At 31.4% G+C, this 19,998-nt stretch overlaps 1 protein-coding gene across 1 annotated transcript in view; it reads left to right on the top strand.

Moving 5' to 3' along the window:
* The first annotated feature begins 406 nt into the window (after nt 1–406).
* LOC127718812 (cephalotocin receptor 1-like) overlaps nt 407–19,998 on the top strand; it is a 56,747-nt gene continuing 37,155 nt past the window's right edge. Inside the window, exon 1 of the mRNA XM_052224884.1 lies at nt 407–620. The gene's annotated coding sequence lies outside the window, so the exon portion shown is untranslated. The remainder of the gene's footprint in view (nt 621–19,998) is intronic.

The raw sequence follows: 19,998 nt of genomic DNA on the forward strand, positions 1-19,998 counted from the left end.
TTCTTCAATTATGTACTATGGCATAATTCGACGCAGTAGTTCTTGTTCCATTATAACGAACAATTGCTTAAAGTTTGTTAGAGCAAATTATCGATACGGAAGACGGAACATATTTCTTCACATCATATTATATACCCTTCGGAAGTGAATCTATGAAAAAGAAGAATCATTTTACAATTGGTAGTAGACTCTTATTCAATAACTATATAGATATAAATTATAATGACGATTCTGCTTTAATAGTAAAGTTGAGAAATAAAACATAAGCGGTTTTGATAATTTCAAGCTGATAGTAAGATTGCTTGGAATCATATTATTTCAGAACTGATAATTTCTTATAAGAATATGTCAAATATCAAAATCGGTTTCACTTATAACTAATTATTGACTGATCAGTATCTTAATTGAAAACTAACTCGGTTTATCAGCTGTCTCCGACTGATAGCGATAGCAATGCCATTCGACATTCTTGATTGAAGGAAACTTATTAATTCTTACTAATATTGAAAAGAAAATATTGTTGTCTGTGTAGGAGATTTGACAAGTGGATATCGATGACTTTGTTTGGTTGGATCATGCAAGATTAGCGACTTTAGGTTTAGCTGTATTTCTGAAGTCTGGTAAGTTTTGTTCATTCATTTGAGTTCAACGTTGAAAATTAATGTAAATCAAACTGGTGTTATTTTGTTAAAATCATTATAAAATCATTATGTTTTTACTTTGCGATTCCCCCCACCGAATTTAAAGTATTGAATATTGTCTCTGTTTTAATTGACCTCACTAATAACCCCGAAGGAAGTTGGGAAAAAGATTTTTTTTTTGCTAAATTTGTATTTTTATCAGGCTACAATTTAGAGTTTTGACATTCGACACTATCTTGTGTAAAGCCTGGCCTTTAAACATGTAAATACTTAACTGTTTAAGTATGATATATTTTGCGAGTCTTTTTTCTTTCTTTTGGTTTATAATTTTTTCATTGGCTTTTTTTCTGTTTGCTTTGTTGCATGTTTGTTGTTGTTAATATTCTGTGTTTATAACTATTTTACAATCATCGTTAGATACAGATTTAGTTAAAAGTATTAGTAAGATCGCTTATATGTTGAGTGCAAAATACAAAAAGACAAATAATCAGAGCTAATATTTTAAAATCTAAAACCTGTTACAGATGTTGAGGAGCTGGTCAAACGAAAAAGGACCTTTACTATAGAAAAATCCGGACAAGGAATCAGAGCTTAAATGCAGTTTTACAGACAAATGATGATAAACTTTTAATTTATTTTTTTTTATTGGATGGTCTAACCAATGTTATGTATTGCTTTGCTTGGTGAATGTTTAGTGTTCGTAATCTAATCTAATTTGTATTATGGCAAAACACTCTGCAGTTGTCAATGAACAATAAAGGGGACCATTATCATGAATATACCGCACACATATAACCTGTTCCTTCAAGAGTGCTGCGAAAGAAAAAGAAAGTATTTGACAAATAACTTTGACATTATAAGCTTGCTAAAAAAAGTCTGATATATTGTAAACATTCAAATGAGGTTGAAATATTTTATTTTTTAGTTTCCACGATAACATTTTCAGATTCTTTGCAGTTTAAAAAAATGTTATTAACGCAGAGTCATTTTAGCGAAATTTTGACAATGTGGATTTTTCTATACTGTTTATAAGAAGATAGTATTACTGCTTTGGGATTTATTTTCAATTTATTAATTATTATTTCATTTTTCGTTTTTCTGATTTCCCATTATGATTTTATTTTTTATCGAAGCGTTACTCTGCTTTCTCTTTATACTCTGAAAAGGTCAAGCGATAAACGTTGATTTTGTGGCAAAAACATCGGTGGGAGTCGAAGTGTTTTAATTGGCATTTCAAAAGCATCGGTCAACAAGTGCATCTCTATTGTGTAAAGACAAATATCAACTACACTGCATGGACTAACAAGTTCATCAATTTTATTAAGGTAATAATAAAGCGCTATTTAATCTTCTTTTTTAAATGACTTTTTAGTTTTATTACTAATTTTGAAACGACACTGAACTGTTTGATAGGTGGGTAACATTTACATTCGGATCTTCGATGACATAACTGTCATTACGCAATTAATGCATCACTAAGAAACGTGGTTAACAAGTCTTCAAAGACTGTGACACTTAGCACAGATATTTGTTTATAAGCAACGAGAGGGGCAACACTCAAATAACACTTTACCTATGTAAAAAATCACCAATATTTACCGCCATTTTTGTCAATATGCAATGGTTTCAAATGTTACAGCAGTTTAAGGTAAGGGCAACATGCATGCAATTAGTTAAATAAACTGTTGGCAAACATACATATATATTAAGGGCCTAGGTTTATTCACATTAATTGTAACCTAATATGTATAAAGTAACTAGAAAACTTACACACGATTTACTTTATATATTGCTTTATTTGGTTTATAAGATGACTATACGATAGCCATGACGTATTACTGTTTGTATATGCGACTTAGTTTCATTTGAAAGTGTTTACATACACTTTGCATATCTTGAAATTTTAACTCGAGTAAAACTTACTTTTTACCTAGCAATCCCTTTCTTTTTCCGCTCCTTCCCCAAACACATCACATATATGCCGATACTCACTATTTTTACGCAGTTATAAAGAGTTTCATTTTTCTACTTCCCATTCAGTTCATTCAAAACGCCCAGGACAATAACTTGTGTCAGAAATCTTAGTTTTGCAAAGGATTTTATATGAAAACAATCATGGAAAATCATTCATTAAGGTAGATTTGATTTTAATTTAACAACATTTGGATAACACATGTAAACGCATTTACATACACACAGACCCGCAAGTATATCGAAAAATTGATAGAAATAAAAACGAAATGCATGCATTTTGAGATGTAAGTGTTTTCTTATAAATTCAATATGTCCAACAGATAAAAAAAACAATGTCAAAATCCCTGCCCTTCTAAGTATAAAGTATTTATATGATTGAAGTGAAACAATGTAATTCTAATTTTTAAGATAGTATATGAAGCAATTATAACTTATACTACTCAAATCTCTAGACAAATAAGATTTCAGACGAATTTTGCCTTCCTGGTTTACCCTTTTTAGAAATTTTTTTGCAAAACATTATTATTTGGCTCGGAGAAATTTAAGTGTAGAATAACTTGATCAAAAATATTCCATCCAACAAACTAGATGCTAACTGTCAGTTGCAGAATTTATTCATGTCCAGTCGTTTTATTTCACTTATTGTCTTTCAATAGTTTTGCAAATAGTAAATTTCTATTTTGTTTCTTTTTATCCCATAACCTATCATTACCGTATTGTATGATGTTTCTTTAAATTGTTTTACGGACACTCAATGAGACACATAAATGACGATTGATTGGACATGATAATCGCCCTGTTCAATCGTCATTATTATAACCTCAATTTAACTCACGAAGTCTTTGGTTTCCTCCAGAGAAACAACTGTATTTGATATAGTGTACTATTAATGGTCTTTTAAATGTTTATATGAATCTCTTGTGTCAATAGAAGTTACGTTGATAGTTGAGATGCATAACGCACAAAAAGAAAAAAGAAAGAATGGAATTTATTCTATTCGTGTTTTATTCTCAAGTGTGTCCCTATTGTTTAATATTTCATTTCAAATATTTGTAATGACCCTGAAGCACCCGCTCGTTTAATCTGAAGAAAACAAAACATACTGTATAAAAACATACTTGAATAATGAAAACAAAATATCTGGTACATGTACTTCAGATATTACGTGAACCGTAAGTTCAAGTATGATAACTCTAATTAGATTAACTATCCATGTTATTCAATATAGAGATGCTCCGAGGTCATGCTATTGATTTTTTGTTTGTAAAATCTGGGAGTGAAACCAGGTGCTTCGGTTGGGTAAGCACTTCCTGCAGCACGTACATGTGGCACCAATCGTCTTGCCCAACCACGTACAAATCTAGTGATTAATCTCATGCGGTGATGTCACAATCATCCATCCTTAGTATAAGGACGTTTATTTTCACAGATGAAAGTCAATACACAAATGACTTTTAAACATAAGAATAGAAACACTATTCTCATTAAGGTCCATGTGGACGCTTTGGCTAAAATGGCTGTTTTTTTCACATCAAAATTTACTCTTGAGTAAAGACAAATCGGTGCATCTGGAAAAGTTTCAAAAACTTAACTGGATTTTGTTGTGCACTTTTTTTCGTCCTTGCAGGAGATGATCAAATTAACAAAAAGTTGAGTTTCACTTGATATGGTCCCCTCAGTGACACAGTTTAAATCTCCAATTATTTTCAGGTATCGATTGTCCCTCTATTGTCCATGTCAATCAATACAGTTCACTTCAACTATTACCTTTAGGTGAAGTTCTCAAACCTCTTTCCCAACTTTGTTTATTTTGGCACCTTTTGTAGGAACAAAAAAAAAAGAGCACTGCAACATACAGTTAAGATTTTAATTTTCTAAAACATAAAATCTTTTGAATTGTATTCATCTAGAGCATGCTATGCCTTAAAACATTTCCAGATACACAAGTTTGTTTATCTGTACTCAGAGTAAGTATTGAGGTCAAAACACAGCCATTTTAGCCAAAGGGTCCACATGAACCTTTACAATTATTGTGGGAGGTTTGAAATTTACAGCAATTAAAGCTAATCTTATGATAACAGTTTTTATTTCATTTTTTTAACTTTTTTTATGACCGTTCGACAGTCGTAAATCGATAGGCTTCTTTCAATTGATCGAACATCGTTCTCCACTGCAACCAGATGATTATTTTCAACTAACGTTCCCACATTTATTAATATAGTATGTAGCTTTTAAAGTCTATCGAGTGGTTTACACAACTAACTAACATAACAGCCGTTACTATAAATAGAATATGGCTGTTTAAAGTGGTTATAAATAATGTGAAATTAGATAAAAAAAAATTAAGCTTTCCCTCCAGTGAGCTCGAGTTGCCAGATCTTATTTTTAAAACATACTTTTGAGCTGATATTTTGTGTATACTGTTTAATATAATTGTTTTAATTTAAAAATCAGTCATAAATCACATAACACTTTTGTTTGGTTGACATATTTTATATTTATTGCATTCATTAAACATATTCTTCGTTGCCAGCCATATATACTTGCATACAAAAAAAAAAAAAATTCGAAATTAAAGCAAATAACAATCACATTTTTAGCAAAAAAGTGGAAAACAGCACTCAATTTTTATATATATATATATATATATAAGTACGTCTAAACAAGTGACAACTCTACGACAGATCCATCTATTGGATCACCATTGAAGGTGATATACGGCTGAAAACACATATTATATTCAGAATTACTCTAAATATCAGCTCAACAATGTTAAATCTGCGGAAGCAAATTTTTGTTCTTCCCTCGCCGGGATTCGAACTCATGCTATTGAGATATCGAAACAACACCGCCTGAACTGTGTCAAGCGCTCTAGACCACTCAGCCACCTAGACTAAACTAAACATTCAGCTTTTTGTGGCATAGTGTTACCTTTCCTCGTCAGTAGAATCTAGAGTTGTAACGCAGTACATGATATATTAGGCATGAAGATTGAATTGATTGCAGATTGGCTAAATTATCTATCGTAGAGGATCGTAAGATGCAATCACAGAAATAATAACTGAATTAATAAATTGAGACAACACCGCCTGCACTGTGTCCAGCGCTCTAGATATATAATATATATAATTCGTCTCAAATTTAGCCCAACAATGTTATATCTTTAAATTTGCGTTAGGAAATTTTTGTTCTTCCCTCAGCGGGATTCGAACCCTTGCTTCTGTGACATCGTAGCAACACCGCCTGCACCGTGTCCAGCCCCCTAGACCACTCGACCACCTAGACTACATAAACATATATAATGGTCGATGTTATACCTTTCGTCGTCGGCTTTAGCTAGGGTTGTAACACAGTACATGATCTATAGTGGCAAGTAGATGGTGTACCTTTCTGATCAGTTATTTTGTCTGTCGTAAAGGATGATAATGTTAATTACAATGCCGCCACATCAAATTTTATTTTTACTATACACGTCTAAACATGTGACTACTTTATGACATATTCAGATATTAAAAATAAAATAAATCTGATATTGATATCTTGAATGTGAAAGTAAACCTTTGAACACAAAACTTCAACAAGTTCGTGCGGTTGTATGATCACAGTGTTATCCCACTTACAATTGTGTACGTCATAAAAGGGATGCTTGCATGATGTGAATTTTGATTTAAATGCTAAGTAACTAGGTAATAACATATTTATTAAATCTCAACAAATGTATACAAATATATATCAACATTTGAATAAAAAATTAACATTTATGTGTTTAAAAAATTTAGTGGTATGTGAAAAAAAAAACGATTTTGGAATGTTGAATACACAAGTAGTGCCGGATTATTAGATAGGTGGAGTTAATAATGCTTAATGAGTTGATTCGTCTTGCAGACAATAAATGAGAAGTAACAGTATAAATTGAACACCTTATTGCAAGAAGGGCGACCGTTCACTATTCTTAATTTTCTTTGATGTAAGCTACTAATTTGGGTATATTATTTAATAACAAAAAGTTTAAATACCAATCTGGTGGATTGAGTTTGACCTAATTTGATGTAGAAATTGGTATTGGAACATTTGTCCAAATGGTTTCGAAAAACATAACACTTGGAAGCAACTACTTGTCTTGACCAAGATTAACCAGATAAAGCTGTATATAGAAAACCCTCAGGCTTGATTTTTTTTTTGAATAGATTATATTTTTTGACATTCAAGTGCCAAAACTCTTTTTGAAATTCAAATTTCAAATTCTTTATTTACACTCAGACACAAAATATGTGTTACATGAGGACAAATTACAAAACAAATACAATAAATGACAGAATAGACAGGAAACTAATAGCAAAAGTGTACTTTCTAAAAATCATAAAACTTGTAAGATACATGCATCTTACTAAATGAAAGTAGACAGTTTCTTGATAAATATATTAGCTAAATTATGCAATAACTGACAATGACACAATGACAGCATCTTTTGCATTTTCAGTACAGATGGGTATGTTGTATAATATTTCGGTATATATTTCTTCCGAAGTTAAGTAATAGTAGTATTATTACATACATATAAATAATGATATTCATCAGCAATACATTCATTACATAAGGTACATTTACGATCGGTTCTAGCGATGTTGTACCATCTGCCAGTTTCCATAGGAATTTTAAGACTGCATGTTCTAAGTTTTGAAATCCAGATTCTTTTATCCTCTGGAAGACGTAGTAAATAATTAATTTTCAAGACCAAACTGAGCTTTAGATAACTTATAATATTCGCCACGAGACGAGTTATCAATATTACTAAACCACTTTTGAAGAAACTGATCTTGAAGAATCTGTTTTATAACAGGTTTAATAGTTAAATAATCGAAGTATTGGTTGAAAAACATATAACCTAATCCTGAGTTATCAAATATAGATTTCAAAAATAAGACCCATTTAAATTCACAAATATCATCACTATGTAATTTTAAAATAAGCTTATACATAGAGCTACTAAGTTTGTTTTCATTTTTAGCCATTCTACTCCAAAACGATAACTTTCTTAATTTTACTTTTATTTCTAGTGGAAACCTTCCTAATTCTCCATATACCATAAAAGTTGGAGTACTTGATCTCACATATAAAATTCTCTTGCAAATATGTAGATGAACTTTTCCAAATATATCAATGTTTTTAAATCCCCATATTTCTGATCCATACAATAAAATAGGTTCTACAAGATAATCAAACAATTTTAGATGTAAATCAATAGGTAAATGTAAATTTCTAATCTTTGTCTATACAGCAAAAAGTGCTTTTTGCGATTGTTCCACAAGTTTTTTCTTTGCACAAACAAATGACCCATTATAATTTAGTAAAAGATGTTGGAGAAACATTAGTCAATATGACGTTTATATGACAAGAAAATAATAGATTGGCTTATTTTAGCATTTCAAACAAGTTTTTTTGGAAGTATTAGTAATTGATCAGCATATTGTTTAATCACCTTAACGTTATTGATTTCGTACGGGAAAAAAAGAAGTTCATTAAATTTTTTTATAATTATTGTATTGTTGTAAGTCGTGTGGAGCTCAACATTTTTGAAGCTAGTTTTATAGGTTGAACATTATCAAACGGAATAATAACTAAGATACTTCGGAATAAATACCCTAATATTGTATGTGAAAATATAGTGATAGTCACAATTCCTTAAGTACATATCCATTTCATTTAGCTTTTACGCTAATGTGTTATTCAAAATATATCAGCCTTAATTCGGATAATCGTCTCAGTAGTTTCGTAGTACCATGCTCAATCCGAGTTCGGGAGTTTGTAAATTTGAACCTTGGCCGGATAAAAATGTGACTTAAAAATTGGTTTTTGTTGGTTCACTGCTAATCAGTCGGCACGAGTAACAGCATAGACTGGTCGGCTGGAAGTCAGAATAATGTGTCCGTGAAGGGAGACATGTCTTACTATGGACTATTACCATGTGAACTAGTATTTGAAACATCCGACTCATCGTGTCGGTCTAGTACACAGTATAGGGTTCATATGTTTATCACATTTTAATTTTACTTTATCGTCCTGAATATGCATGTTATAATAGTCATTGGGTGTTAACCAGCAATCCATCGATCTATCCATCCTTTATTTTGGGTCCATCCTTAGTATCTTAATTGCTCTTTTTTTCATCATTTCGTCATCTTGAGTAGGTTTCCTGAATCACGTTTTAAAAGTTCAAATACGTTCAAACGATAACATAGCGAATCTTTATTCAAGCGGGAGACTAAAAGCACGACCGCGATTTGATTACTTCTTCAATTCAATTTAAATTTATTTTTTTTAAATTAATGCCTGTTAATGCATTTAAAACTGATGTGTTTTTCTCAAACATTTAATACTTTCAATATGCGAAAAATGCTGTTTAAATTGAGCTCTGATTAATCCATTCCAGATGAATTCCGAAATATTCTGTTCTTTTAAATAGAATTTAACAAGATCGATGTTTTTCTGTTGCAATTTTATTAGGTTGTCGTATAGCACCCTCTGAAGTACTTCTGCTATTATATTGGTCTAATTGGTAATGTGTTCACATGGAGGCTATTGCTAATTGTCCAACTCAAAGGTCGATGTTTTTTTCAGATTCGTTTCTATGGTATCAAATTGTCGTGGATCTAAAACGTTTGGAAATTATTTTTCTTTTGGCTCCTTTTGGATTCTTAGACATTTTATTGATTTAACTTGTTTTCCAAGTAATCATTAATCAAAAGTGGCGATTATTCGCCTAATGCATATCACATTGCCTCATATTTCGTATTGCCCAATATCGACTTTCGCATTGTCCCACATCTGTTGTCATAACAAACTATGGGTTATAAAGACAAGAACATATTAAGTTTATGCCAGTGAATCAGTATCTCATCAAAACCATTAAACAAAACCATAATATAAAACTCTTTGGTTATAAACATTTGTAGAAATATTTTGATGGAGACTACCAAAAATCTGAAATCAACACATATTTTATGAAAGTAATTTAAAATGACATGCTTCAATGTGACTAATCTTTCTCAATTCATAAGTTAAGAGTACTAACCAACAGTAAATCACAATACATGTCACACTCATATCCAACAACTGGAAGCTTTCATATCTGATCACACCTTCGAGTTGTATTAGTATTAGATACACCTTGAGGGCGTTATATAATTTACCCCGAGATATTGCCAATGCACAATGATAGTTTTCAGTAATTTAGGAGGGGGTCCTTCGGCGTTATTGAAAAGCATGATAAAGGCAGGATATACAATTTAATTTAACGAAATCATAATCATGTAGCGAATATTATGTATGTGTGTGTTGGTTGAAGGCACTTGTGCGGTGCATGCTATTAATTTCAAATATTATGCATTTTAACAAGAGTTTAGTCGGTACGACGTCATTGCTTCGTTTCATTTTTGTATGGATACCCGATTGTTAAATTAGTTTGAACCTTTCTGATTTTTTTTTATTTCCCTGTCGGCTTCAATGTTTTTAGTATATTTAGCTGCTTTGCATCCATTTGGCTTACAATTTAGATTGCTGTTTTTGATTTGCAAACCACACCCAACAAATAAAGAACGCCATTCAAATACAAACGAATTCAAAACAGAATATGAAAAAGAAATGTTAATGAAGGAAAGTACAAAAGAAGACACAGAAAACACATATCAAGTAGTATGATATTGTCTTTGTCGGTTTTTCAAGAGTATTTTTGTTTTGTGTTGATGTCTTTGTGAGATACATTATCATTAAATAACCAAGTTCCTTTGTCAAGCTATTCATATTTCTTAAAAGAAAAGTATCATATTCAAGCATAAAGACAAGCATGTACTTCAAGACAGAAGCATTTAAGAAAACATATAGATCTTCAAAAAAAGCATGCAATGACAAACATCTTTTGAAAATCTGGGCGTAACAAGTTACTTATTGAAAATAAAGAGAAAATGAATTACAACACTCATATTATTTGATTTTAATTGATTTTTCATCAGCAAATTATTTAGCTAAAAGCCGTTAAAGGACAATCTACATCAAAAGTGTAAATGTGTCTATTATAAGTAGTTACAAAACATATAATCAAATACGATCCAACTGATAAATGCGAGTAGTTTTTATAAAGAAAAAAAGACGACTAATCTGATTTATTAAACCATAAGCATCACTATTTATATTTACTTTTACTTTGCACTCTATAAATACATGTTGATGAACTTCTATTGAAGTAGAGGTTTATGTACTATTATTTATCTTTGGTTCTATTTTTCATGGCGTCGCTCGACTTCAGATTTCTGATTGCTCCCTTAGAAACTTCATAGTTTCCGTTTTGTTTTCCTATGAAGACCATGAGATATATTTCGTTACAATGACAAATATTCAAATATAAAAGATTTGCAATGCAAAAATGTATATTTTTGAAAGAACCCAAAACATTTCATCTTATGGTTTATATTATCTTTAAATTGTTTAACAAACTGGAAGAACAATTTTCTGATTGGAACTTTGTTAAATATTCATCTGACTTCATACGTGGAACACATGACTCTTTGTGTAACAAGTGATTGATTTGCATATAAATTCTGTCTTATTTTTCAATCAGAAATAAATTAGTTATTAACAAACAATGTTCCGCACCGACAAATTCCAGGAATAAAAAAATCGGTTAAACAGTTACAATGTAAATACGTCTAACCCCTAGTGCTAAATCATCCAATAAAATCAACCATACTTAGGTTTAAATTCACATCTGGACTTTATATGTACTCTTACAAGTCTGTGAGACGTCAAATTAGGGAATACAAGATAGATTTCGATGATGCAATAATCAAACTTAAGAACATCGATATAGTCAGTACCATTAAATTAATCAAATAGTGAATATGAATAAAAGGAGACAATACGTCAATGAGACAGACAATATCTCAACGACACAATACAACCGGAAATGACGCCCATATGTCAATATACAATCTTGAACAATTCAAAGACAACTGTCTACACCATACACCAAGCTAAATATCGCACCGGGTAACACGGCTACCACAAAATTTTCATTAAACCCATTGGTTTAACGGAAAATCTATAATATTTATGTCAATGACAACTGACGAATGTTCTTACTTGGGACGACACATTTTATTTTGAGGCATGCTTAACTAGTTTTTAGTATTCACTCCACATTCCTGTATATATAGCCTAGTAGTCAGCACTTCTGTGTTGACATGAATTATCATTGATATGGTCATAATTATAAATTATAATTAATCACAAAACTTTGAATTTTTTGAAGGATTTTCTACTCCAGGAATATATTACCTTAGCTGTAATTGGCAAAACCTTCCGGAATTTTGGGTCCTCAATGCTCTTCAACTTAAAACTTTATTTGGCTTTTTTAATTTTTTTTATTATGCGCGTCTGGCGTACACAATTTTAACACTGGTATCACTGATGAGTTTATAACAAATACAGAAAATTGGGTATAATAACAAGTATGCCTCCACAGGCACTTTACTCTATAATAAATATATTTAGACGATCCAAACATAGTTAAAAGTAAAGTAAAGTTAATAGTACATTTCATTTTTTTTTTTACATCTGAATAAATGCATTTCACTGAAGATGGTCTGTATATCATATTTGTTTTTTCGTTTGTCATTTTGTACATAAGTCAAGTCGTTGATTTTCTCGTTTGAATTGTTTTACATTTTATAATGTCATGACCATGGGCTATAGATTTTGCTCATTGTTGTTGGTGAAGGGCGTGCGGCGACCTATAGCTGCTAACATCTAGGAAATGTATGATAAGATCACTTTTTGTACCCTTGAATTAAAAAATGAAAGCCTATAATATACAATGTATCTATCAAATAACATCTATCACATTATTAAATTAAGGACCGCAGTCTGCTAGAAATTAGTTTTTTTTTTTTATTTTTTAATTCTGTCTTTCATATTAGCTTTATGGCTTCAAACTGACGGCTTTTAATACAAAACTGCAAATAAAACGTGCTATAATATCCTCACATAAAAGTCCAGTATTTAGATATGAACCACATTCGTAACCAAGAAGATATTTTGTTACTTTTTATCGATTAAATTGGCATAAATCTAAAAGGTATGAAGATTTTTTTTGCACTTTCATGTGCCAGATACTGGCTCTTATTATACCCCCTCCTAAGGTACAAATTAATATAGAAAAATTAAACACAATGCAATTTAGTCAAGTATTTAGAAAGTAGGAACTTCCCTCCTTATAATTATCTGCATGAGACTTAACTTTATAATAGTAACACATTGTATTCTTCGTTTCAAAACAGCAGTAGAAAATGTCAGCTGTTGTTCCCTTTATACTATGTTTAATGAACTTTGTAATCTTTTTCCAACATCTGCCCAATTTGCTTCCTCTTAAAACATATGAACAATTACCATGAAAACCTGTTGAAATGAGTAATTAAGAAGCGTATAGTTTGTGTATTCAATCATATGCCAGATAAGTTATTTAAGTTTAATTAGAGTTAAAACCAAAAAAAAAAAAATGAGTTTGCAATTAAGCCTGCCTGGCTGTTACTATTTAACATAACGACGCTTGCTTTTTATTTTACCATTGATATTGATTTAAATGTAGAAAAACGCTGAAGCAATTGGAATAAAACCACTTAGACAGTAATATCAATCGCAACGTTTAGTTCAAAAAATGTAATGCCAACTTATATACATCTACATGCTTCATACTACGGATTAACTGAGGTCTAGAAGTATGGTCATCCCAAGGTCTTCTTCCGACCGGCAGTAAAAATCTTTCCAATTGGGATGTCGTTTGGCTGTGTGGGATGTATAAATTCACAGTCACGTCCGGTCGGAATTGGAACGTTAAATCCGATGCCTCGTGTATAGGGAGTGCCACGCACTCTGCGTTTTAAAACACCCTTGTTGCAACTCTAAACGGGTCTTTAGTTGGACTGTTTTAAATCAAAGTTTCTGTCCCTAACCGATAAATCTTAATTTTCCAGTGGCACTCACAACTTCACGACCTTCATCCCGATGAAACCCTACCTTGCAGAACCTACATTTTGTGTTAATTGTAACTTTGTTCTCGTCTATAACATGCGTGAATTATTAGTCGCTTTATGTTAAGCAAACAACCATAAATCAATTGCCTCTCACGCATAATAATATTTATGTGAATCTCATTACAATAAAAAATATCAGCATGTATAATACAAAAATAAGAAGATGTACTATAATTGCCAATTAGACAACTCACCACCAGAGACCAAATGACGTATATAGAAGATAGCATGTTGGTCAAAACAATGCTTTATTTGAGCCAAAACAATGCATTTTTTAAACGAGGACAACAAAAAATTGCAAAGTGTACAGAAAACCCACACACTCCCTAAAACGTAGCCTCAATCAATCACACTGATGCTGTACTAATTTTCAAAACAGTGTATAATAAATTTCAACTTGACGACATTTGAAAATATTTTTAAGTAAAACAATAGTTTCGAGAAGCAAATGTCAAGAAAACGTTTAGCATACAATAATATAAGAAACAATGGCGTTTTCTAAACATATAACTGTTCATGTTCTGAGAAAAGGTTTTAAGATTCATGAATTTTAGCTCATGGGTTCAGGGCCTTTTACTTTTCTATTGACAATTGTCTACAGCATTGAACCAGTTTCATGCAAACCAGTTTATGCAGGTATAATTCAGATAATTCTGCAACAGCTTTATGTATGAGTTCAAATCGATGTTTATTGGACCACATGATCTTTAATGTGTTATTTTAAAGATCATTTTTTTACAATGACATGTTGTTAAACTCATTTACATTTACATTTTATGTATGATTTCGTGTTAAAATGTTATCAACTTCAAAGCAAGTACCCAGCTTGAAACTCGCTAGTAAAACGCAGAACTGTCACATATTTGCACCACATATTATAGTGTGTGAGTTATGTCGTGGCAACCATTATGTAATCTTCAATTTCACCGTGTGTGTTTGTTGATTAGTGCAGACAGCTTAACATAACTAAGGAGTCCAACAATGAAAGCGTTACAATAACCCCTGCTTTGAAGTTGTTTGGCACTCAGTTTAGCTCATTTACCTAGAAATACTGCAGAAGTCTAGATTAAAAAAAAATTATGTCTGGATAAAAATCCTACCTGTAAGCTTTTCAAGATCAGACAGTTAACGATCTTGCTATGGAAGTTGAAACTATTACATCTAATGACAATTTTGTTATTTTCCAGAAAAAAATTATGACAGAGTGAATTGATTGACATAAGTACAAATGTTACCATGTTCATCAAACTAAATGATGCTTTTGCAATTTTTTTCTAATTTGCATCTGAAAAATAAATAGACCTTCACGTATATGTCCTTTACAAACATGTACATGCAGTGCGACTGTCATACAAGTTAGAGGTTTAGCTAATTATAAAACCAGGTTTAATCCACCATTTTCTACATAAGGAAATGCCTATACCAAGTCAGGAATATGACAGTTGTTTTCCATTCGTTTGATGTGTGTTTGAGCTTTTGATTTTGCCATTTGGTGAGGGATTTTCCGTTTTGGATATTCCTTGATTTCAGTATTTCTGTTATTTAACTTTTTACTAGCTATAAAATAGTTGTTTTTCTTTCCTTAAATAGCAGTGTGAATGAAAATAACGCTTTATGAATTTAACACGTCCGATGTGCTTGGTCTTGGTCAATATTCAGCAGGAAAGCTAATTTAATGTTAGTTGAATGAAATTTTGAAAATCTTACTAGACTAGTATATTGCTGTTACATGTAGCTAACACCATGAACTAAATAAGGTTGGATTGGAGTTTTATATAATGATGTTGATACGTAACACAATAAATTATTAGTATTATACATAAAACAAATATTCTGTGTATGAAATGTTAAAGTTAGATATTTTAAAAACCAATACCTTTAAATAATGCATTTGTTTTTTTAAGAACAAAATAATTTATCGCAATTATTTATAAAATTCCATAAAAAGGGAAAGTACTTAAATATTGATTGAAGTCTATCTATCATCCGTGTTATTTCAAAAGTTCAAGCCACGAAATGGCCTGAAAACGTCAAGGTTGACTCCGTTAGATTCCAATTGCTTGAAAACAATCACCAACAGATTTTCGCCACACACGCAGTTAATGACAGTAATTTTAATAAACCATATCTGTTAAGTTTGAACTTACATTTCGGATTTTGTACATTTCTCTTTATATCGAGACTTCCACATTGTGCCATTCGCAGACAGACAATTGATTGAATGTAATCATCATCACGTACAAGGTAGACCTTTCTCTTGCCATTTCTATCACCTTATTTTTTATCAATCAGACAAATGGCCTTTTCCCGTGAGGTTTTCCCGTGAGGTACATTAGTTTGAAACCAAGTAGAATAAATTTTCATTCATATTCACTTAACTCGCTTTATGATAAGTAAAATTACGTGTGGAGGAGGACATATAGAAAATCATGGGTTATTCAAGTTTATCAGACTATGTTGATAAATCTTTATCCGTACATTGCTGATCATTGCTTATTGAATTGAGATCTGGTATTTGTTCATTTCAGTTATTCATTTCGTTGAAATGCCATTACATTGGTAAACGCAAAATGTTAATTTAGTTAGAATCTAGTATTTGTTTTAAATCGCTTATTTTGAAAAGAGATATTCATATTCAAGTATTAAAAGTCAAGTAAAAAATATATAAGAACGCTATTTAGCCAATGATTTTGAAGCGGACAAATGGTAAAAATGTGTGATATGCATATTCTTTTACTGATATCATGTTATGTTTGAATTGAACTTATCTTGCTTTGTGATAAGAACATCACGTGTTGAGGAGGACAAATACAAAATCATGGGTTTAATCAAGTTTATCAGAGATGTAGAATATGCTGAGAGATCTTTATCCGTACATTGCCTATTTAATTAAGATCTGGTATTTGTTCATTTAAATTGGAATACAATTCCATTGGTTAACGCAAAGCGTTTATTCAATTAAAATCTCGTGTTTAATGTGATTTACTTTTTAGTCTTTTGTTTTGTAAAACAGACATTATATAGTGACACATGATCCGTGTTTTTGTAGTTATATTTACTTTCAAGCCATTAAAAATTCAGTAAACAAAATTTTAAAAAATAAGGGCGGCATTTAGCCATTGATGTTAGAGCGGACAAAATGGACAAAATCTAAGTAAAAATTTGTGATATGATTTTATTTTTACTGATCTATGAATCATGTTATGTTTGAGTTGAAGTCTGTTCTATCAAAATTATTGTCTTTCAAATTTGCCTTTTAATCAATCAATCGCCTATCATATCATTATAATACTGATGAACAATTCAAGAAAAGCATCTCTCGTCGTACAGAATGTAAAAGCAAATGAAGAACAATAAAAGAAAAACATGGATAAAAAATAACTTAAAGAAAACCCGATATAATAGATATAAGAAGATATGGTATGAGTGCCAATGAGACAACTCTCCATTCAAGTAAAAAATTATAAAAGTAAACCATTATAGGTCAAAGTACGGTATAAATCTATAAGATATCTTAAAAATTAACAAGATTTCCATGTACAATGACTTATATCAAAAGCCGACCTTCGACCATTCTATTGCAATAAAATTTCTTATCCTGTTGTAACATTCTCTAAATCAATTCTCTCCTTAATGTTGACACATTAAAGCATTTACTTGTACTTTGTCTATTCAATTATGTGGTTGTTAAACCTTTTCAGTGGCAGACTGAAATTAACTTATCAGCTGAAATCTACAGTAATTCTCAAGACTTTGAAATAGGTTTCAAACTCGTTTGAATTGTTTTACATTTGTCAATTCGGGGCCTGTTTTAGCTGACTATGCGGTATGTGTTTTTGCTCATTGTTGAAGGCCGTACGGGAACCTATAGTTGTTACGTCCATGTCATTTGGTCTCTGGTGGAGAGTTGTCTCATTGGCAATTATCCCACATATATTCTTATTAATATATTCATACTTTTAAAAAAATACCTTTAGGTTGGTACCGCTGCTAGAGGACTGTTAGTCTCCATGTCACCATTAAAAAATCACGTAGTCAGCTAGTGCACAGGTATTTAATTGCATTGATATGATAGATTTAAACTGTATATCATGTTAAGTGTATTTATAGTACTTGTAGAACATTTAGGGTTTCAACTGCCTTAGACAAAGTTGACCTTTCTAGTTGTCTCATTGGTAGTCATTCCACATTATCTTATATTGACCTTTGTCGATTCTGGTTGTGACGGTCTCACACAACTGAATTTTTTTTCTGTGATTTCCAGCGTACCAACGAACCATTCACATGATTTTTGATATTTTTATAAAATTTCTGTCTAGCATTTAAGTTAAGTTCTTTAAAGATATTAATACCATCAGACGAAATACAAAACTGGCATTGAACTATTTTTATGCCATAACAGCTGTTCACAATGCTTCAGCCACCTATGTTGTCGTCGCCAAATTCTAATACCTTCTCAACAACAACAAAAAAAGAAAAACGGAAGCATATATCAGACCAATGATAACAAAACTCGATGTAATTACCGAACAAATACAACATAGCTGTAAAATTGTTTTATGTGTCTTTGAATTAATAAAACATACAAGAATATAACAGATAATCTCATCAAATGACCACATAATTGTAAAATGTTCAGATTTATCACTGCATTGCATAATTTTCAATCAGAACAATACTTTTGCGCATGCCTAGTTAGCTTGGTGCAAGCTGTCAGTTAGAAAAAAGGCGGAAAATACGTATACCAAGCGGACATTCGAAACTTACAAGTCGAAGAGAAACTGACAACGCCACTACAAAAAATGACGAAAAGACAAAGAAGTCCAAAGAAAAAATTAATTCATAGAAAACTAAAGACTGAATAACACAAACCCTATCAACGACCGGGGTGATCTCGGGTCTGCCAGAAAGGTAAGCAGATCCTATTCTATATACCCTATGCTCTTTTTACCGTACTGGTTCACATGTTTGTAATGCGACACGCCTTACACTTTCAAAAAAGCGTGCTTAGTTTTCCATCGTGAAGTCGGCTTCAAAGGGTGCTTTGTGAAAGTTTGTTAAGTTATACCAATTCTTTTTAAGTTATACCAATTCTTTTATTGAGCCACTAGTAACAACATTATTTGCAGAAAGGCTTTGATGGTTGATGTTATACTATAATTGCTACACATGTAGCGATCATCAATGAATAAGTAAGAGTTTCACCTTCGTAAAGTTTGCCGATGTTTTAAATTGTTATTGCTGCATGCTGAAATCATTTAACATCATTGATGACGACATTTCTAGTTATTCTATAGTCAATAGGAAGATCATTCATAAAATTGCTGTCACGTGATACATTGTTTTACGTTGGATGTTTCTTGTTCACTCTCCACGTGTCTTTTATTTTTTTTAATTGAGAAGAAAGCGATAAATTTACTGCTCTTTTATACACATCAGAGAAATTCCTTTATATAAAAGCTTTTGGGATTGAATATCTTTTTTAACTAATATTAACATTTATTCATTAATCAGAGAAGAATGTAAATAAAAGATTAGAAAATAATAAAGTTTTATCATTTAGCCTAGGAATGCTTTTCACAGAACATATCAAAACTTGATATAAACATCAATAATTGTGAGGTATGATATAATACAAGCATTACCAGTGGTATTTAGTGTACATGTACTTACAGTTCAATAATTCAGCAAACGTTACATTTGCGCGCATTTGGGGATACAATTGTTTTACGTTTGCGCGCATTAGTTTTACAGGTAAATACAAAGATAATCCGTAATTACTTTGTCGATAGTTATTAATTTTGGACATATTTATCATTTTGAATTATATCTCTTTTCATATCAAATTCCAAACAAAAATATTAAGCGATCAACAGAAATCCCGTAATAACTCTATCCGGCAAACATGTTACTTAATTGCGAGTATTCCAGAGTGAATAACATTTGGTTTCCAAACTAAGACGGCTGGATACAAAAGCAGATGTACGTGGAATTTAAAAAGGGAAAACTACGGAAGCCGATAAGGGCCATTCAAAAAAAATAAATTATGTCGTAATTACGACATAGCATGTCGTAATTTCGACATAACATATCGTTATAACGATATCGCTATGTCGTAATTTCGACATAACATGTCGTTATTACGACATCACTATGTCGTAATTACGACATAGCTATGTCGTAATAACGACATCGCTATATATATATAAGAATATGTATTATGATTGCCAAGAGTCTTAATGACACAGAAATTAACAACTATAGGTCATCATAATGCCCTCAATAATGAGAAAAGCCCC

This window comes from Mytilus californianus, unplaced genomic scaffold (assembly GCF_021869535.1).
Source record: "Mytilus californianus isolate M0D057914Y unplaced genomic scaffold, xbMytCali1.0.p SCAF_10, whole genome shotgun sequence".
Lineage (NCBI taxonomy): Eukaryota > Metazoa > Mollusca > Bivalvia > Mytilida > Mytilidae > Mytilus > Mytilus californianus.